This window comes from Ranitomeya variabilis, chromosome 3 (assembly GCF_051348905.1).
Source record: "Ranitomeya variabilis isolate aRanVar5 chromosome 3, aRanVar5.hap1, whole genome shotgun sequence".
NCBI classification, from domain to species: Eukaryota; Metazoa; Chordata; class Amphibia; order Anura; family Dendrobatidae; genus Ranitomeya; species Ranitomeya variabilis.
Window position 1 is genome coordinate 472,503,972 of NC_135234.1, and position 19,559 is coordinate 472,523,530.

Here is a 19,559-nt window from a genome sequence, read left to right on the forward strand (position 1 = left end):
CCATGCTGGCGCTGTTCCTGTGGTGTCGGCACTCACGGACCTGGGGCTCTTGTGCGGTTGTTGTGACATGTGAGCCCGGCACCCATTAAGCGCTCGCATCACTGTCCCTGCCTTTGGACATTTTGAACATGCAGAGGAAGCCAGAGATCAGTTGCAGTCATGCCTTCCTCTTCATGTTCAAAATGTCCGGAGGTGGGGACAGTGATGCCAGCACTGATTAGGCTCATGTCTCAACAACCGCATGAGAGCCCGGTGACCGTGAGTGCCGACATTGCTGGAACGGCGCCAGCACGGGAGGCGAGTATAAGCTTTTTTATTTTTTCGGTCCGGAACCTTTAGATCAAGAAGGGGTTGTCCTAGATGTGGACAACTCCATTAATCTTTTACAGGACCATTTACAGTTTCCTATGTAACAGAATTGTAAAGAATCCGAAAAAAAATCAGATGCCATACTGATGGTCCATATGGCATGTGATTTTTTTTCCCTCACACTTTCTGATATAGTGAAAAAAAATTTCTCATCACAATACAATTGAGAAAAAAAAAATAGATCTGCACTGTCTCATTGAATAACATTGGTCTGAGTGCATTCTGATTTTTTATCGGATTGCACTCATTGATTTTTATGCAAGTGAGAGTGAGGTCTTCGTGGAAAAGTGTACGGATCTGCACACAACGCAGTCATGTCTGCAATTTGCTCACGTGAATTCTGTTTAAAATATTTAACGTGGACAGAAAGAACAGAAAGAAGACTACCACAAATAATTTCAGGTCAACTTGAACAGCACAATAATTGGATGCTTCGGTTTCTGGGCTTCCATTCAGATGCAAATTGTGCCAGAGACATAACTCCAATCGGACGAAAATGCTGCTGCTTCGAGGATTATTAGCACTATAATTACACTTCAAAAGTCAGTCATTATTCTGGTACGCAAGAAAAACCAATTTTACCATTAGTTTAATCAAAATGTCTTTTGCATAAGAGAAGGTTTCTCAAGCTTCTCCTACAGGACAAACATAACCACACACAGATGGCATCCAAGTATTGATTTTTTTTTTTCCCCCACAGATCCATACACTGGCATTGGCGACTTTGATCCGTGACTCAATTTTTAAATCAGATATGACTGTGTTTCGGTGTGGAGCACTCAGTCCGCAAGACGTACATGGGCATGTAAACACCGCTTAGACCGTAATAGAAACGCATGTCCCCATAAGACCCATTCATAGACAAAAATGACAAAAACACATTTATTGATGGATAAAAATTAGCCGTGAGGTTTTATTTTGGGTAACATACAACTTTAATAAATACCAAATAAATAAATTCCATAAGTTAAAATTCATATCCAAAGATTCATCCAGTAGCCAAATCCACCCATGGTAGGGTGATTTTTCCCCACAAGGCCAAGACTCAAAGGGTCGCGGCCCCCCCAAAACCATACAGCCATTTTTCAATGATATTACCCATGTTTAAATTGAAAATATCTAAGCCAATATCAGACAAATGCACTAAGTCTTGTCTGAATAAGCCTGGCAGGAAACCTTCCAGATCAGAATGTCTAAACGAAAAACCGTTAATAAGGGGTAAAAACTTCTGCATAGAGAGATTCACTCTCTTCCTGATTTTATCTATAAAACAAAGTTGGTCTTGATGCCACAATAGCCTGGGTATGACTTCTGAAAAAACAACACAGGAACATGGAAAGCTTTGTTTTATGAAGATAAGGTCGGACCGCATAGCAGTCAACAGATTCAGAGTGTTGGTTTTTCCTAAATCATTGCCAGATAAATGCAGGATAATCAAGTCAGGGTACGGGAATTTTGCCAGACAATTTTGCAGTTCAGGCACCAGGGAAGACCATCTCATTCCGCGCACACTGTGCCAAAAAACCTGGGAGCTAGAGGGGTGAAAAGACAGATTCACTGAATATGAACTCAAGCTGGCCCTCTTCTGAGCCCAGAAAACATAGGAGTGACCAACGATCCAAATGACAGTTGGACCTACAAGAAAATGAGAATTAGTCATCATACAATTCATGACGGACATAAAGCTTGAACGTTTTGAATCCCATCTTCCCAATTTCCTTATTTTATCATCAGACAGGCCCGCTCTGGCAGCCTCAGTGGCTGCTCCAATCCTGAAAGAATGTGAAGTGATTCTGAGGTGGCCTTTACCTAAAAAAGTCAAAACACTTTTTCAAAATAAAATTAAACTGAAAGATCGTAACCGGGGTTTCATCCCTATGCAAAAAAAATGGGCCCTGAACTACTGGCCTTGAAATAATCCATTGAGATAAGGCATGCACAGGGCATATAAAAGGATCCGAAAAGGAATTCAATCTAATTTCCGAACCCCTCCCCAACTGATCAGTTTTTGATTTCCTTATAAATAACAAAAGGAACGACTCAAAAATCCGAACATCGGATAACATGAGCCCTGAGGGTTCAGATTTTTTAACTGACACCACCTCGCTAACTCAACGCCCCGAAAAAGGAAATGGAGAATATGGAAGTAAACAACAAAGCCTCCTCGGCATTTAAACATACATGCGGTAGTGCTGAGCATATATCCTTTAATAGAGCAATTGAAATCGGACGTCTAGAATCCGGTAAAAATTTATCCCTTTTGAGGCCTTTTAAAAATTGCTTAACTAAGAAAAATTCCGATAAAGCCATACAACCGTAAAAAGAAAAACTCCTGCAAAGCATGCAAAGCATTTGGCTATTGCAGAGTACGAAAGGCCTTTCTCGACCAGTGATTCTGCAAATTTCAGAGCAGAAATCGGGCTAGGCGACGTCGCTTCGCTCCCGTATGACTCAGAAAAATCGATCCATTTCCTCCATGCGGCTGAGTAGTCAGCCCATGATCTCCTAGATAAAGAATTCTTAATAAAATAAGGAATTATAGTGGAATTACATCCCAGACTGATAGAGGGCAGGGGGTTGCTTCCTTGTCTGCGAGTGGCACCTGTTGGTAAAAATGAAGCCACTGACCATGCAGTATGAAATCAGTTAAATAACTACTATTACTGACCCCCGACTTCGCCTTCAACCAAATATTGCCTTTCAGGCACAGCAAGACTAAATTTCTCAAAACTCTAGCCGTGTGCAGGTGTCTAGACGACAAGGTGTTAACGGAGAAAACTACTGACTGGTTAGCAGAGGTTAAGAAAAAATCTAGAATCCCGTAGGTAAGGACCCAATAGCAGGATTCCCACATAAAGGGAAAAAACTTCCTTAAGCAGCGAGTTTTCATTAAGTTTTTTAAAGACCCATTTGTCCGGCCATGGTAAGGATACCCAGTGAGATCGAAACAAAATAGCTAAACCCGCAATGCTGTAGGTGGAAATAACGAACGGGAAAGAATCCGCCGATACAAAAGGGGACTGGATTACTGATTTACAATTGAAGTCTGCTAAAAATGATAACCAAATTCTGGCGTCTTCTTTCAGCGCAGCGCTTACCCGAACGTGACAATTAGGCAACGAAAGGCCCTTAGTGGCATCATAGAGACTTCTGGAAAAAACCCTGCCGATTGGTATTACCCGTAATGCAAAATTTAAAAGGCCAAGCAATGACTGAAGTTCCTTAAGAGTAACCTTGCTCTTAGACAAGAGGCTTAAAAGGGAACTCCGAAGTTTGTCAATTTTGTCTTGAGGTAGAATGGATTCCATCCTTTCTGAATCAATTGTAATGCCCAGAAATTCAATACGGCATAATGGGCCTATTGTTTTTTCATGGGCAATCGGGACGCCAAAGTGAGAGCATAACTGTAAAAATTTGTTAAGGGTCCTAAAGCAGGAAGGGGATTGAGGAGGACCGATAAATAAAAAGTCATCTAAGTAGTGCAACACACCGGAGTCAATATTACTAGATTCTAGGACCCAGTGCAAAAAACGGGAAAAATTTTCAAAATAAAAGCAAGAAAGGGAAAAACCCATTGGGAGACACTTGTCAAAAAAGAAAAACCCGTCAAACTGAAAACCAAGCGAGTTAAAGCCCCTTGGATGGATTGGAAGGAGTCTGAAGGCAGATTTGATATCTGATTTGGCCATTAAAGCAATAGGGCCGAATTTCCTCAGCATATCCAAAGCGCCGTCAAAGGAGGAGTAGGTGATAGAACATAAGTTCTTATCAACCTCGTCATTCAATGACTGGCCCTGTGGATAGGATAAGTGATGGATCATCCTATAAGAGCCGGGTTCCTTCTTGGGAACAATACCCAGGGGGGATATGGGAAAATTTAAAAATGGGGGGGATGAAAACGGGCCAGCAATTCTGCCTAGCTCCAATTCGTTAGAAATCTTTTCTCTAGCAACATCAGGAAATTCAGAAACAGAAGATAAGTTCTTAACAAAGGCACAGCCGTCCCCTTTAAATTGAGGTACATAAAAACCTACTGAGAAACCATCATACAGTAACTTACTGATCCATTTGTCTGGATACCTGCTTAACCAGTGAGCCATTTTTTCCAGCTTCACTGGAGACTGAGCCTTTTGAAATTGTATCCTTAGGGGATGATTGCTGCACGGCTTGCCTCTTAAAGCACTTAGACATTGGGTGAGGGTTTCCACAGAAGGAGCATTCGTGCCGAAAACGGCAGCTATTGTTCCACTTACAAAAGGACTCATTGTAAGCGAAACAAACTCCCTTCTTGGAAACTGTACTATTAGGCTGTCTATTCATGGTATTCCTAACAGGCAGCATGTGATTAATCCAAATACCTATATCCTTAGAGCCCCATTTGACTTCGGGGTGTACAGATAATTTATGCCTGAATGCCTCATCATATGCCTCTAATATGATATCTACATGTTGAAACAGGCTGCTACACAGGTTAGGAGACTTTTCTCCCAGGACTGCAGCATAAATAGCAAACGCTTGTATCCAATTATGAAAAGATCTGATGTTACGTTTAGCGTCATCAGATTCAGATTTGTCATCTTTTTTGTCAGATTTAGGGAGGTGATCTCTGCGAGGTAAAAGAGAAAAAATGTCCACATAATGGTTGTTCCAAATCAGCTCCTTATCAGAGGGGCTTAAATGGAAGCCAAGAGGGGAGAGCTCGCAGGTCAAAGCCTCCTTAAAAGGGTTCAAAGGGGGAACACTGTGCGCAGGAGCTTCCATGCGATGTACGGCATGGGAAGCTGCTGCTTGGGGGTGTCTAGAAGCCTCACCCAAAGCTTCAGCCAATACAGATCTAATTAAATCCTTTAATTGGGTTTGAGGGACAGACATGGGGAAATTAAGAGTCTCACCCCTTGCTGTTTGGTCCTCGGGTCCTCTGTCTTCAGCAGCACTAGCACTCCAGCCCTCAGAAAAGGGCGAGCGCCGCTGCCTGGATCCACTTGATTGAAGCATCTCCTCTTCATCAGATGACTGGTCCCGGCGGTGCAGGGCAGACCTCGATCCTTCCGCTGCCCCGCAGAAGCCGCCCGGAAGCCAGTAGCAGCGGGCACCGCTGCGCTTTTAAGGCCGGCACCCTTACTGGCTTTGCCGGCGGCTCCTGATGACGAGGGGGTCGCGCCAGAATGATGGCCGCCGAAGTCTCGCGGCGGGCTGCGGGATTTTGCAGCAGGGCGGCGACACGACTTCCTGCTTGTTTCAGAAGAGCCGCGCAGTGACGCTGCAGGCGAGGATGGAGGGGGGAAGACCGCCCTCTGTCTCCTGGGTCTTGACACGGAGCCTTCTAGGAGCTGGAGCGCGGGAGCTTGATCCGAGGGGGGAACCAGAGCCTCCGGGTTCAGGAGGAGGAGGCATGGCTTCGGAGGCTGTCGCTGGAGGTTTTATAGCTAGGCAGCTCCTTAGCCAATCCATTCCGTCCTCCCCGCCGGCTCTGGCCAGAAGTTCCTGCATCAGCTTCTCCATCTCTGGTAGGTCCTCTTCTTTCTTCAGAACGCCAGCGGAGTGACAGGCGCTGGCAGGGATCAGACTTTTATATCATAAAAAACAACCGCCAAATCACTGTCAAGCAATCATGTTGCCAGAAAATTGAGCGCACAAAAACCAGGGAACACTGGTTTTAGCCGCTTTACCTAAAAATAGCATAGTAACTGACCTTTCCCTGACCCTTTTTACCACAGTATGAGGTAACCTAGGTCTATGAGATAATTCAGGTCTATGTGGACATGAGACCCCCGCCATATTTGATATGCTTGGGCGGGCAAACATTCTATCCATGAAAACGTGGCTAGAAATCTTACATGGAAAACTTACTTCTGAATGGGTTCTAAGTATACTGAAACGTCTGCTCAATCCAAATTGGATGTAAAAAACGAAGCCTGTACAAGATCCCGCTACGTTCTCACTTCTACCACTGCAGCGGGTCTGATATTACTCTCCCAAGTTCCGCCAGGTCTTTGGGCTTCTTCTGCTTTCAAGTTAGGTCCTAGTTTTCCAGATAGGGATAATCCAATGCAACAGATACGAAGCCTTAGGCTGGCGTCACACTAGTGAGTTTTTTGCGAGAAACTCGTGTGAGTCTATCGCATCAATACCCGGCACTGCCACCGTCACTAGGGACCAGAGCGTGTGGCTGCATATATTTCCATGCAGCTGAACGCTGCAGTCCCGAGTGCCGGCGGCAGTGCCGGGTATTGATGCGATAGACTCACACGAGTTTCTCGCAAAAAACTCACTAGTGTGACCCCAGCCTTAGGAAAAGTAAGCATTCTACTCTATCAATACTCTGTAGCCAGCACGGCACAGAGATTTTATAGACCGCTGTTTATACCTTCAGTTTGCTGATAAATAGTAGGCAATGCCATTTTCCCAAAACGGCCTTTCTGGGGCTTACTTACATCTCTGTTTAATCAAAGCAGGAAACGGCAGAGAATACAATTCCATGACATATAAGACCAGCTATAATATCAACGGTTTTCAAAGGGGCTTTCCACATTTTTTCAAGAGTGGGCAAAGAGTAGGGTGTATTATAAGCATTATTTATCCCCTGAAAGCCCCCTCCTGATGCTTCAGTCAATAGCAGAGGGGATTCATCAGCTACGTGGCTGTGGGGGCAAATCATTGACTACTTGCCGATATGCAGAGGTCCCATAAATGATGGGCTGAATGTGATTACTTCTGATTCCAGAGGCGACCACTAGAGTTGTAGCAACTCGGGGGATTTGAGAAGCCAATAGTAATTATTTATTTTAATGTAGAACATTTCCCTGTGTTACTTTCGAAAAAAAAACAACAGAAAATCCCTTAAATACTTCACAAATCACAGTCTTCCATCTTAAAAGCACATTACGGATATAATTACTCATTATAAGGAGGCACAAACATTTAAGTAAAACAGAATCTAAATAGGCACACACAAATCCAAGTGTCTTACTGTTCAGCTCATCCTTCCCTGGCAAAATAACCCGGACAACCAAGTGTAACGGGATTATAGTGCTACGATATAATGTCTAACACACCCTTCCAGCCATTGTTTTACTATGCAGAAAATCCAGGAAGTGAAATTTGCTGGGGACGTATACAAGTATGTGCTATACTGCATTCAATATTACACGCTTCATTACATGAATGTGAAGATGAGAATCAACTATTACTGTACTCCATAACCCAGGAGAGACCTGTATACAGAAAATCACACCTGTACAGAGAAGGACAGCAAAAGTATATGATCCCCTTATTCCCTGGGCATCGGGGTCAAGCACAAACTGCGTAAAAGCAGCCAGATTCTGCCCAAAGTTCTTTCCTCTGGCAAATATAGGTCGGTCTTGGGTCCTAGGAGACTTTACTAATCTCCCTCTCCAATGTCATCTGATAAGAAAACACATCGGCGCTCCAGTAGGTTTCTTAAAAGGTTTATACATATATATGCCCATATTTGCTGCTGTGAACTTTGCTGCAGACATATCATGGATTAGAATTTGCAGATTTTGGATTGCAAAGTACAATTTCTACAGTCAAAATCCATGATCTAAATTGATAAATAATGGAGTGGGTTTTAATTCTGCACCACAGGCCACTGTCATTTGAGGATTGTTCGATATGTAATCTATAAAGAGTGAATATACTCATCTTGGGAACTGGGAAGCATTTGGTACGTTGATGCAGCAGATTTTCTGCAGTAGTTAGTTAAATTACGTTACTTGTGTTTTCTTAATGTATTTCTTTTTTGTGTTTTTTTCCTGCTGCGGTTTTCATTTCCTTTTAGAATGTTTCAAATCAGACTACTTTGTTTTAGAATACTTCCTGACACTTGCATGACTATCAATAAATATTATCATGGTTTTACCTGCAGATTTTTCTCATCTCACTCAAGTCTATGGGGAAAATCTGCAAATAACATGCATATTTACTGCAAGCGGAATTGACAGGTTTCAAAAACTGTGGGCACGAAAAGTTACAAATCCCATTCACTTTGCTGGAACTGTAATGCATTGTGTGTTTTTTTATGTGCAGCAAAAATGATTTGTGTCAAAAATGTGCCAAACACTCCCTGGCCTAAGGTCACGTGCACATTTAGCGAGTTGTTTATCTCAACATCTTTAAGCCAAAACCAGAAGTGGGTAAAAAAAATAAAAAATACAGAAGTGGTGACGTGTTTCTATTATTCTTTTCCTCTGACCCTACCACTCCTGGTTTAGACTTACAAATATTGAGGTAAAAAAAACTCAACAAATACTCGATGTGTGCACGTGGCCTAATAGTTTCAAGTGCTTTACAAACATATGAGGGAGTCCTGCAGCCTTACTGCACATCTTCCTCTAGGAGGCCAGAATATAGAGCACACTTACTGTAAATGCTGTGGTCAATCAGTCTAGCGTAAAAGCTGCACTAAGGATTGTAATGGAAACCCAAACAGAGGGCTGACAGAGCCTTTCACCATTATGAGGCAGACAAAGCCACTTTGGATTCCTTTAGGCCTCCGTCTAAGCAGCCTTTAGCGACAATTCATCATTTGCAATTTATTGATGTCCCTTTTGCTTTGTGGCATTCGTTGACATTATTTTGCGCCAAATCACAAATGGGGATCATGAATTTGGTGCAAATTAAAAAAAATCACTATTTTTATCTTTAACAGGTTTTTTTTTTTGCAACTGCTTTTTAATAAATAGATCTAAAACATTTGGATGATGAAAAAAACCTTAAAAGAGTGACCCCAAACCTACAGAGAATAAGAGCTCGTGCACACGTCCATGGATCTCTGTTCGATCACGGACCGCAATGCATGGACTGGGCATAGGTCTCCCGACCGGAGAATGACAGCTTCACATACAGCTCTGGCACAAATTAAGAGACCACCACATCAAAACCCTGCCATGGGCAGCCCAATCTCCAGACCTGAACTCCACTGAAAACCTCTGGAATGTAATCAAGATGATGATGGATAGTCACAAGCCATCAAACAAGGAAGAACTGCTTACATTTTTGTGCCAGGAGCAGTGTGAAAGACATATGGAAAGCATGCCAAGACGCATGAAAGCTGTGATTAAAAATCATGGTTATTCCACAAAATATTGATTTCTGAACTCTTCCTGAGTTAAAACATTAGTATTGTTGTTTCTAAATGATTATGAACTTGTTTTCTTTGCATTATTTGAGGTCTGAAAGCACTGGGTTTTTAAAAAAAAATTTGACCATTTTTCTTTGTCAGAAAAAAAAATACAACATTTATTGCTTGGAAATGCGGAGACATGTTGTCAGAAGTTTATAGACTAAAAGAACAATTTACATTTTACTCAAAAATATACCTATAAAGAGAGAAATCAGACAAACTGAGCATTTTGCAGTGGTCGCTTAACTTTTGCCAGAGCTGTATTTCTATGAGGATGACACGCTTGGATCGGGAGAGCCACGGCCAGTCCATGCATTGCAGCCCGTGATTAAACCGAGATCCATTGACGTCTGCATCAGTCATTATGTGTGTACAGGAAAAAATAACTTATTGAACAAAATGATTAAAAAAAAAGACTAGAAAGTTCAACATGACAGTTGTCACAACACAGCAGACACTATTGAAGTAAAAATGCTATCAATGTAAGGATAGATTGGTGTGTCTTCTTGCAGACAACATGAAATAGGCACAGCAACCAAACACACCCGACGTGCGCTAACCCATGACAGCAGGTACATGGTCTGAACATGACACAGGTCCTGGGCAGAGGAGAATACAAAATATAGTATACAGATAGGAGACAATGGGACGACAGCCAAATCTGTGAGGTAAAACATTTCCCTGCCTGTTTTTTAACAAGGTTTTACCTCACAGAAAGAATCAGTCCCTGTGGTGTAATCTGTATACTCTCTTTTGCTTCCTCCCCAGGAGCTGTGGTATGATCAGACCATGTCCCTGTACGGTTAGGGTACCGTCACACATTGAAATTTTCATCGCTGCGACGGCACGATTCGTGACGTCGCAGCGTCGTATAATCATCGCTCCAGCGTCGTAGACTGCGGTCACACGTTGCAATCACGGCGCTGGAGCGATGCCGAAGTCCCCGGGTAACCAGGGTAAACATCGGGTAACTAAGCGCAGGGCCGCGCTTAGTAACCCGATGTTTACCCTGGTTACCAGCGTAAACGTAAAAAAACAAACCGTACATACTCACCCGTCGGTGTCCTTCAGGTCCCTTGCCGTCTGCTTCCTGCTCTGAGTGCAGCCATACAGTGAGAGCAGAGCGCAGCACCGCTGTGATCTGCTCTCACTTTCCGGCCGGCACTCAGAGCAGGAAGCAGACGGCAAGGGACCTGAAGGACACAGACGGGTGAGTATGTACGGTTTGTTTTTTTACGTTTACGCTTGTAACCAGGGTAAACATCGGGTTACTAAGCGCGGCCCTGCGCTTAGTTACCCGATGTTTACCCTGGTTACAAGCGAAGACATCGCTGGATCGCTGTCACACACAACGATCCAGCGATGTCAGCGGGTGATCAAGCGACGAAAGAAAGTTCCAAACGATCTGCTACGACGTACGATTCTCAGCAGGGTGTCTGATCGCAGTAGCGTGTCAGACACAGCGATATCGTAACGATATCGCTAGAACGTCACGAATCGTAACGTCGTAGCGATGGAAATTTCAATGTGTGACGGTACCCTTAGACATAGCCATTACACAGTACACAGCAGGGGTACATTTATAAGATTATCTCAGCACAGGAACATTTATTTTTTTTTTTTTAAACACATCCAATTGTGGAACTTATTTTTATTCCAATATCTATTGATTAAAATGGTCTTTGTTCATGGGGCAACCACTCAAAGTCCACAAGCATAGTCTGCCACATCTAAAGACCAATTCCACAAGGGATGGATGAGAAAGTGGCTGCGACAGCCTCGCAATAGTGACTGGCTTGGTCGAGATTTCTATCAGATTCCTTTTTTTTTCTTCCTCTCGCCGGGGGACTCAGGTGCAAACAACAACACAGTGGTCAGTGGGGCGAACTGTACACGCATGAACTTGTATCTGCATCCTTTTAACCTCGTCAGGTCAATAAACATCCTAGTCTGTTCTATGTCCTACAGAGACATCCAGGTATATTTTTAACACAAAAAGCTATGGGTGACATATGCTGCTGTATGGCTATGCACTGGCATCCGTCTGAGGCATACCGTACATTAGGAGATACCTTGGTGTATACCTCTGACATACACTTGTTATGAGAACCAAACTGACCTTTAATAAAAATGAGAATATAAAGGGTGATACCTAAATAGAAGCCTTTTGTATTGTGATTAAAAAAGACAGGCCACCCATTAAATAGAATGTGTCCTTACTGAGTAAAACTCCTAATGAAATACCTCCTATACACCTGACCAGAAACCTGTATGGCGACAGATTCTGCACCACACACAGAGCCTTGTGTGAGAATTTGTGCAGCTCTCCTTCTGGTTTTGGAGGGGAGCAATATAATTAGATATGAGTCAGGCTAATAAATCTGCACATTTGCACAGTTAGGTGAAACTGACCCCAGCATTTAAAGGTCTAGAATAAACCATGCAAGAACAGCAAATAACAATGGCCCTTACTGAATTCACCTCGCTCTCTGACTACCATCCGGTAACTGCAGAAGAAGCTGAAGAACCCTAAATACCAAGAAGCACACATTTATGCCTCCTCAAAATAACAGCAATTCATCAAAGCCTGTCAGTCTGCCTCTAATGGAAGCAAGTCACAAGTCACCGCCATGTGCAATGATCCCTGGCTTCCAGGCCTGGAGGATCTGTAACAACTGACTACAGAGGAACACTGGGAAGTGGGCCGCTCCTCTGCACAAATATTACATACAGGCAGCGTTATAGGACGGGTCCAGGAGCACTCAGAACGGAGGATAATGCAAGGTTTAATATCTAGTATATCATCATTTCAGAGACACAAATTCCGGTTAATTTCAAAGATGTCTGCTTTCTGTCAACCAGTATTTCATAACTTATTATTCATGATCCTTTTAACAATAGAATTCTGAGCTGTGCTAAAACTGGGATACTGCTTAGATCGGCATAGGTATCAAGATATGGAAAATTGTCCATTTCCATCCTGCAGAAGAAAAAAAAATATGATTTTTCATCCACAAGTCCTTTTTGGACATCCATACAGCATCTGGTTTTTACATGAACAATTTAATAATGAAAGGCCAAGTACAGTTTCCTATGTTAGTCCATGAAAAACACAACATAATGGAGCAAATCTGGTCCAAAATACGGATCAACGCAGACCATCGGTCCATGTGTAAAACCATTGACATGCAGGGCTGCCACTAGAAATTTCGGGGCCCCATACTGGCAACATTTTCGGGGCCCCCTTAAGACTCCGCCCAGGCAACACCCCAGCCCCGCCTTCAACCCTCGTACTGTCTACAGCACCACCGCTGTCTCTTGGAAAAACTCCACTTCTCACCAATCACACATTACCATCACCAGATCACACACATAGCCAGCAAAATTTGTTTTGGCCAAAAGGTTTTTTTAATCTGCCACGATGACAAGGTAGACTCTTTTGGCCGGGCCCTACTCTACTCTAACTTATTAAACATTTGTTAAAATATGCAATACAATTTAGGTATATTTTTATTTATTTTTCAATTTTTCAAATGACCAATAATACCACATACAAGGGACAAATACCACAACACCATGACCAGACACCACATTATCACCACATAGTGACCTATAATACTATCTACAAGAAATAAATACTGCCACACCATGTGCAGACCACATATTACCACCACAGTGACCGAACAATATTGCATACAAGGGACAAATACCACCGCAGCATGTACAGACCACATATTACCACCACATGGTGACCAACTACATACAAGGAACAAATACCAACACAACATGACCAGACCACATATTACCACCACACGGTGACCGAATAATAGCACGTACAAGGAACGAATACCACCACACCATGACCAGACCACATATTACCACCACATAGTGACCAAATAATACCACATACAAGGAACAAATACCGCCACACCATGGCCGGACAACATATTACCACCACATTGTGACTGAATAGTACAATACTGATCATTATTAAAAAAAAATACTATCACCATAAGTGTCATTATACATAGGAGATCTGTACTTAGTATGCAGTGTCTGTGTACAGGTAATACAGTGGTCACCGGTGCCATTATACACAGGAGCTCTATATGTAGTGTCAGTGTACAGGTAATACAGGGATCACCAGTGACATTATACACAGGAGCTCTATATATAGTGTCAGTGTACATGTAATACAGTGATCACTAGTGACATTATACACAGGAGCTCTGTGTATAGTGTCAGTTTACAGGTAATACAGTGATCACCAGTGACATTATACACAGGAGCTCTGTGTACAGTATATGGTGTCAGTGTACAGGTAACATACTGACTCACCAGTGACGTCTCTAGCTGAAGTCCTTAATCTTTGCGTTTCTTTTTAATCCAGCACAGACCGTCATCACTTCTTTCAGCCAGGACTCATCTCTGCATAAAATAACACAAGTTATCTAGAGCACAGCTTCCAGAGCACATTCCCCACTTTTTCTCTTTCTTCTACACTACACATCTGAATACAGACATTCACCCACCATTAATATATACTGTAATTGGTTATTATGCAACCCACCATTCCAAATATAAATTATAATACGCCACTGAGCCCCTTCTAGCTATACATAGCCACTTTCCCCATTTAATATATAAATTAATTAGCACCTGTACTCTTTCCCCCAATTTATTTCCAGTCACTTTATCCTCAACTACCCCACTATGTACCTCCCGCACTAACCCTAACTCCGATTCATTATAGTTACATGCCCCTTCTGCCTCAATTCATTGTCATGTCTTCTCTCTCTCCCACCCTCTATTCATTATCAACTGCTCTTCCCCACCCTCAAAATTCATTATTTGCTCTCCCTATCTTCAATACACCATTGGCTCTCCCCACCCCCACCTTCAATTCAATTGCTGTCCACGGTCCCTCACACTCACTTGATATGCAGTCCCCATCACCCCCACTTCATCATTTGCAGTCCCCCTTACTTTATCATTTGCAGCGCCCTATCATTTCATCATGTGCAGTACCCCCTCAAACACAATTCATCATCTGCAGCCCCCTATCATTTCATCATGCGCAGTGCCCCCTCAAACACACTTCATCATGCGCAGTGCCCCTTCAAACACACTTCATCATCTGCAGCCCCCTATCATTTCATCATGCGCAGTGCCCCCTTAAACACACTTCATCATTTGCAGCCCCCTATCATTTCATCATGCGCAGTGCCCCCTCAAACACACTTCATCATTTGCAGCCCCCTATCATTTCATCATGCGCAGTGCCCCCTCAAACACACTTCATCCTCTGCAGCCCCCTATCATTTCATCATGCGCAGTGCCCCCTCAAACACACTTCATCATCTGCAGCCCCCTATCATTTCATCATGCGCAGTGCCCCGTAAAACACACTTCATCATCTGCAGTCTCACTCTCCCCCCCTCACCCATTTAAAAAAACAAAAATAAAAATGTTTTTTATACTTACCTCAGTCGTTCCGGGGCATCTAGTGTTTCCAGCAGTGAAGCAGCAGCTAGAATGTATGGGCTGCTGAGAGGACCTGACAGGAGCCCATACATTCTAGCTACAGCCGAGCAGGAGCTGCGCAGCCGACTGACTAGGTAAGACGGCCATGCACAGCTCCAAGAAGGCTCCCGGGCCCCAGCGCCGACGTGTGTGCCGCAGTGCACAGTATTTTAGTGCATGATGGGGCCCGATCAGTAGAAGCACAACAGTGGGGCCCCGGATCTGCGGGCCCCTCTGTGTACTGTTGCTGACCGGGCCCCATACAGCAGTAACGGCTGTAATGCCCTGATGGCGGCCCTGTTGACATGCACACCACTTACTGGAATTAGTGGGTGCACTGTCCGTATACTAGCTGTTTTGCATACAGACCAATAACAAGCCCTAAACTCACCTTACTAATTCAGGAAGGCACGGTCATACACAGAGAGCTCGGAAAGAGAAGAAGGGGCTAAAGCTTCTCAGAAATGCAGATTCATATACTGCTTGTCTAGCACCTCTTTCCCAGTCTGAGATCAGAAGTGGAGAGACAATGGCTGACCCCACGTCATCATGTTGCACGAGTCCTATTCTAAATAACTGGACACACACAACTCTAGCAGGGCGCACTACAGCTGCCAACTGTACACCCGGCGTGCTGGTCCTGCTGCATCCAAGATGGCCACCTCAGTGGCATGTGGGACGCTGCGGTAAACAGTAACCTCAACTCCCCTTCTGTTTCTATGCTGTTGTGGCATGGTATAGACTTCCTACTCTTCTCCCTAAGCCACTGCAGCAATTGGGATACAGGAGGAACAAAATTCTACTTTTCTTGTGAGGTAAATAGAGGGCACCAAATAGGGTGACCATACATAAATGACAAAAATAAATACTACAAACGCTTTAAAGAAGTAAAGGAGTTGTCTGGCAAAAATAAGTGGGGGCCCAACGGTTGGGACCGCTAATCTTATCCCAGTTATATACTGACATGGCAGTGCACATGCTATACCGCTGTTCTATTAGTTCTCTATGGAGCTGCACTGTGATGCGCTCAGCTTTTTCCAGAGGCCCCATAGAGAATTAATGGCGCAGCAGTCAGGCATGCACAGTGTCAATACAAATTGTAACAGGGATAAAAGTTCATCTCCAGGAATAAAAATACCTCCATTTTTCCAATGCGGGTTTCAGTGGTGGGACACTCCCCAATAAGCAAGTTATCACCTAACCTTTGTTTCACTGGACAAACCCTTTAAGGATCTATCAATGTCAGTTAATGGAGTGGACTGTTCATATTAGACAGTTGGCTGATGTGCTTGTGCTTCCGCTAATATATAGGACATTTGTGCCCTCTCAATAGTGTTGGCATACTCACTGCATTAAAGTTTTGCATTTAATTGACATCTTTTATCGTAAGAGGGGTCCCATTGTTGCGTTTTAGTGGCTCCTTTGTATTTAATAAAACATAATTACATTTTTGTAAAAGATTACTCTGATAAGTGCATATATTTAGTGTTCAGGAAAGATATATATCTTGGTACCGTGCTAGCCAGTAGATAGAAAAATATTTAGAATTGAGAGCCCTCAGTGGTTGATACCTTTTAATGGCTAACTGAAAAGATGGTAACAAATTGCAAGCTTTTCAGTTAGCCATTAAAAGGTATCAACCACTGAGGACTCTCAGTTCTAAATATTTTTCTATATTTAGTGTACCTTTTTGCTTGACTAACATTGCGTTTGCACACTTACAGCACTAAGATCTATGGTAAAGGTGTCCATTGGTTTCTGCATGTTCCCTTAGGGCTCACGCAATTTTATTTCCCCTCGGACACAGCTGGTGTGAGGGGGCAAAAAAAAAAAAAAAAACATGCCCACATTGGATCTCATATTCGGACTGTACTCAACATGCAAGTCAATGAGTCCATAGAAAACATCGGACTGCACGCGGATGACATGAGTACAGTCCGATTTCCATGGATTGACAGAATGGAGACTTATTTTTTCTCCATCTCCTCATCCGATTTAATCAGATCACACTTTGTAGTGCTGGAGTCCTGGGTTCAAATCCCAATAAGGACAACATCTGCAAGGAGTTTGTCTGTTCTCCCTGTGTTTGTGAGGGTTTCCTCCAATAGACAAAGACATACTGATAGGGAATTTAGACTGTGAGCCCCAATGGGGGCACTGATGATGAGGTCTATAAAGCACTGCGGAATATGATGGTGCTATATAAGAATGATACCCTTTCACAACATTCACCGTACATGTATAACGCAAGTTCGAAGCAGGCTCACGGGATGTGCCCGCCTCAAAGCTCAGCAGGTGATGGCTGTGTGTTAGAGCCTGGACCTGCCTCTAACACACCTGCTCGGTTCCGTCTACAATTTTTAACCTGTTAAATGCCGCTCTGACAGCGACATTTAAACACACAACGGCATGGGTAAACATTATTCAATGTGTCTATCTGCGCGCCCGTGAAGTGAACGTGGGTTACTATGACAGCTGGGGGTCTACTGAAGACCTCCGTGTTTGTCATTACAGAGCTCCTCTGAAACCCAGCCTGTGGTGAGGCTTCAAAGTGATTTCTGCTGTATACAGACATATAGAGGCGGAATCAGTATAAAATGGGCCGACTCCTAAAATATATAATAAATTGGGTTCAGTAGTACAATGCAGGATGTGCTGTAAATGTTTTCACAAGAATTTAGGAAAGTTATGAAATGTCTGTTCTGTTCCTGCTCTAAGGAATAGAAATGAACCTGTGCTGCACTTTATGCACATGCTCAGTAGTGACCATTGCTGTGGTGTCAGAGTCAGGGAAATTGAGAAGTCAGAGGTTTGGCTTACTGATTCTACAGCCCTGATGGTAATATCCCCACAAATGTAGGTACATTACACACCTGGCTACAGGGATCTGTACAGGAACATGGCTGCCATATCAGGAGTCAGGGAAATTGAGAAGTCAGAGGTTTGGCTTACCGACTCCACAGCCCTGGATGAGGCATTGCTGTATTCAAAACAAACAATCGCAGATTCAAGGCACCCAAGGGGACTATTAAGAACAGTGAAAAATAAAAATCTAATATTTTACAACAAAAAAAAGAAAAACCAGTTCAAATTATACCCCTTTTCACCTATTAAAAATAAAGATGAAAAAAAAAGAAAGAAATACACGTGGCAATGCCGCGTTCAGAAAAATCTGATATAAAATATAAAAAATAACCCGATCAACAAATAGCGTACTTGAAAACCATGACAAAATCAGCTTTTTGTTTTTTTTAGTTGCTGTAATTCCACAAAAATTTGGTAACAAGCGATTAACACATCACATCTTTCCTTAAATGGTATCAATAAAAATGTCATCTCACCCCGCAAAAAATAAGCCGTAAGACGTCCATTGATGCGTTCCAGCAAAAGGCGTAAATGGAGACAACCAAATTTTTTTTGTTTTCACCACTAAAATGAAAAAAAAAAAAAACCTGGATATGTTCGGAATCGCCATAATCACCCTGATAAACAGAACCATACTGCAATGTAATTTATACAACAAAATGTACACAGCAAAAACATCTTCTGGACACCTCTCTATTACTAAGCTGTGGGCTTGATGTGACCGGACAATACAAAGGCGACATCAACCCCACAAATATGAACCCCAGTTGTCACCGCTACAGAGCAAGTGGGAAGAGCCGGGCAAAGCGCCAGAATTGGTACATCTAAGGCTAGGTTCACATTGCGTTAATGTGTGCACGCTAACGGACAGCGTTGCACGGCGAAAATGTCGCAATTAACGCCGTGCAACGGGTCCGTTAGCGCACCCATTGACAGCAATGTGAAGTTTCCCTGTAGCGCATCGCTAGCGCGTGCCTTTTTCGGCTCGCGCTAGCGATGTGCCGTTCTTCTGTGGCGCGCCTCGGACGCTGCTTGCAGCGTCCGCGGCGCGCCCGAGGTCCGTTCCCCGCTCTCGCAGATCGGGGATCTGCGAGAGCGGGGACATTAACGCGACCCCTAACACAGCCCCTAAATAAACATTGCGTTAGCGCAATCCGCTAGCGCTAAACGGATTGCCCTAAACACAATGTGAACCTAGCCTAATAGATGCACCTTTTCTGAGCTAGGGGGAGGAGGCAATATCTATGGCCCCTTACCAGCCTGAGATTACCAGCCACCAGCTTTGAATAATTAAAAAAAGTGTGGAGACTCCTCTATGCTTGATAACCAGCCTTGCTAATGCCGACAGCTAAGGGTTGCAGCCCCAAGCTGTCAGTTTTGCCTGGCTGCTTGTAGAAAATACAGGGGAACCCATGCCGGATTTTTAGGTTTCTTATTTATTTATAGTGCAGGCAGCGAGTGATGAATACGCCCATCAGGCACTCCTGCTTTCACTGTTATTAGCGGCTAGCAGGTGTTGGCTGATGGGAGTAATAGTCCCATCAGCTGCCGCCTGCTCTCATTGTTATCACTTGAATACAACTCTCATTATTCTCCCCTGCTCATGCGGATCGCCGGCAGAGCAGGGGAGAATGATGAGAGCCGTGTTCAGCACCCG

General features: G+C 43.5%; 1 protein-coding gene across 2 annotated transcripts in view; it reads right to left on the reverse strand.

Moving 5' to 3' along the window:
• Window positions 1-19,559, reverse strand: part of TAB3 (TGF-beta activated kinase 1 (MAP3K7) binding protein 3) — a 91,123-nt gene that overhangs the window by 63,584 nt on the left and 7,980 nt on the right. Inside the window, exon 1 of one of the 2 annotated variants that reach the window (XM_077296688.1) lies at window positions 18,379-18,466. The exons of the other annotated variant lie outside the window; for it this stretch is intronic. The gene's annotated coding sequence lies outside the window, so the exon portion shown is untranslated. Of the gene's footprint in view, window positions 1-18,378; window positions 18,467-19,559 lie in introns of those variants that run through there. 2 annotated transcript variants of the gene reach the window in all.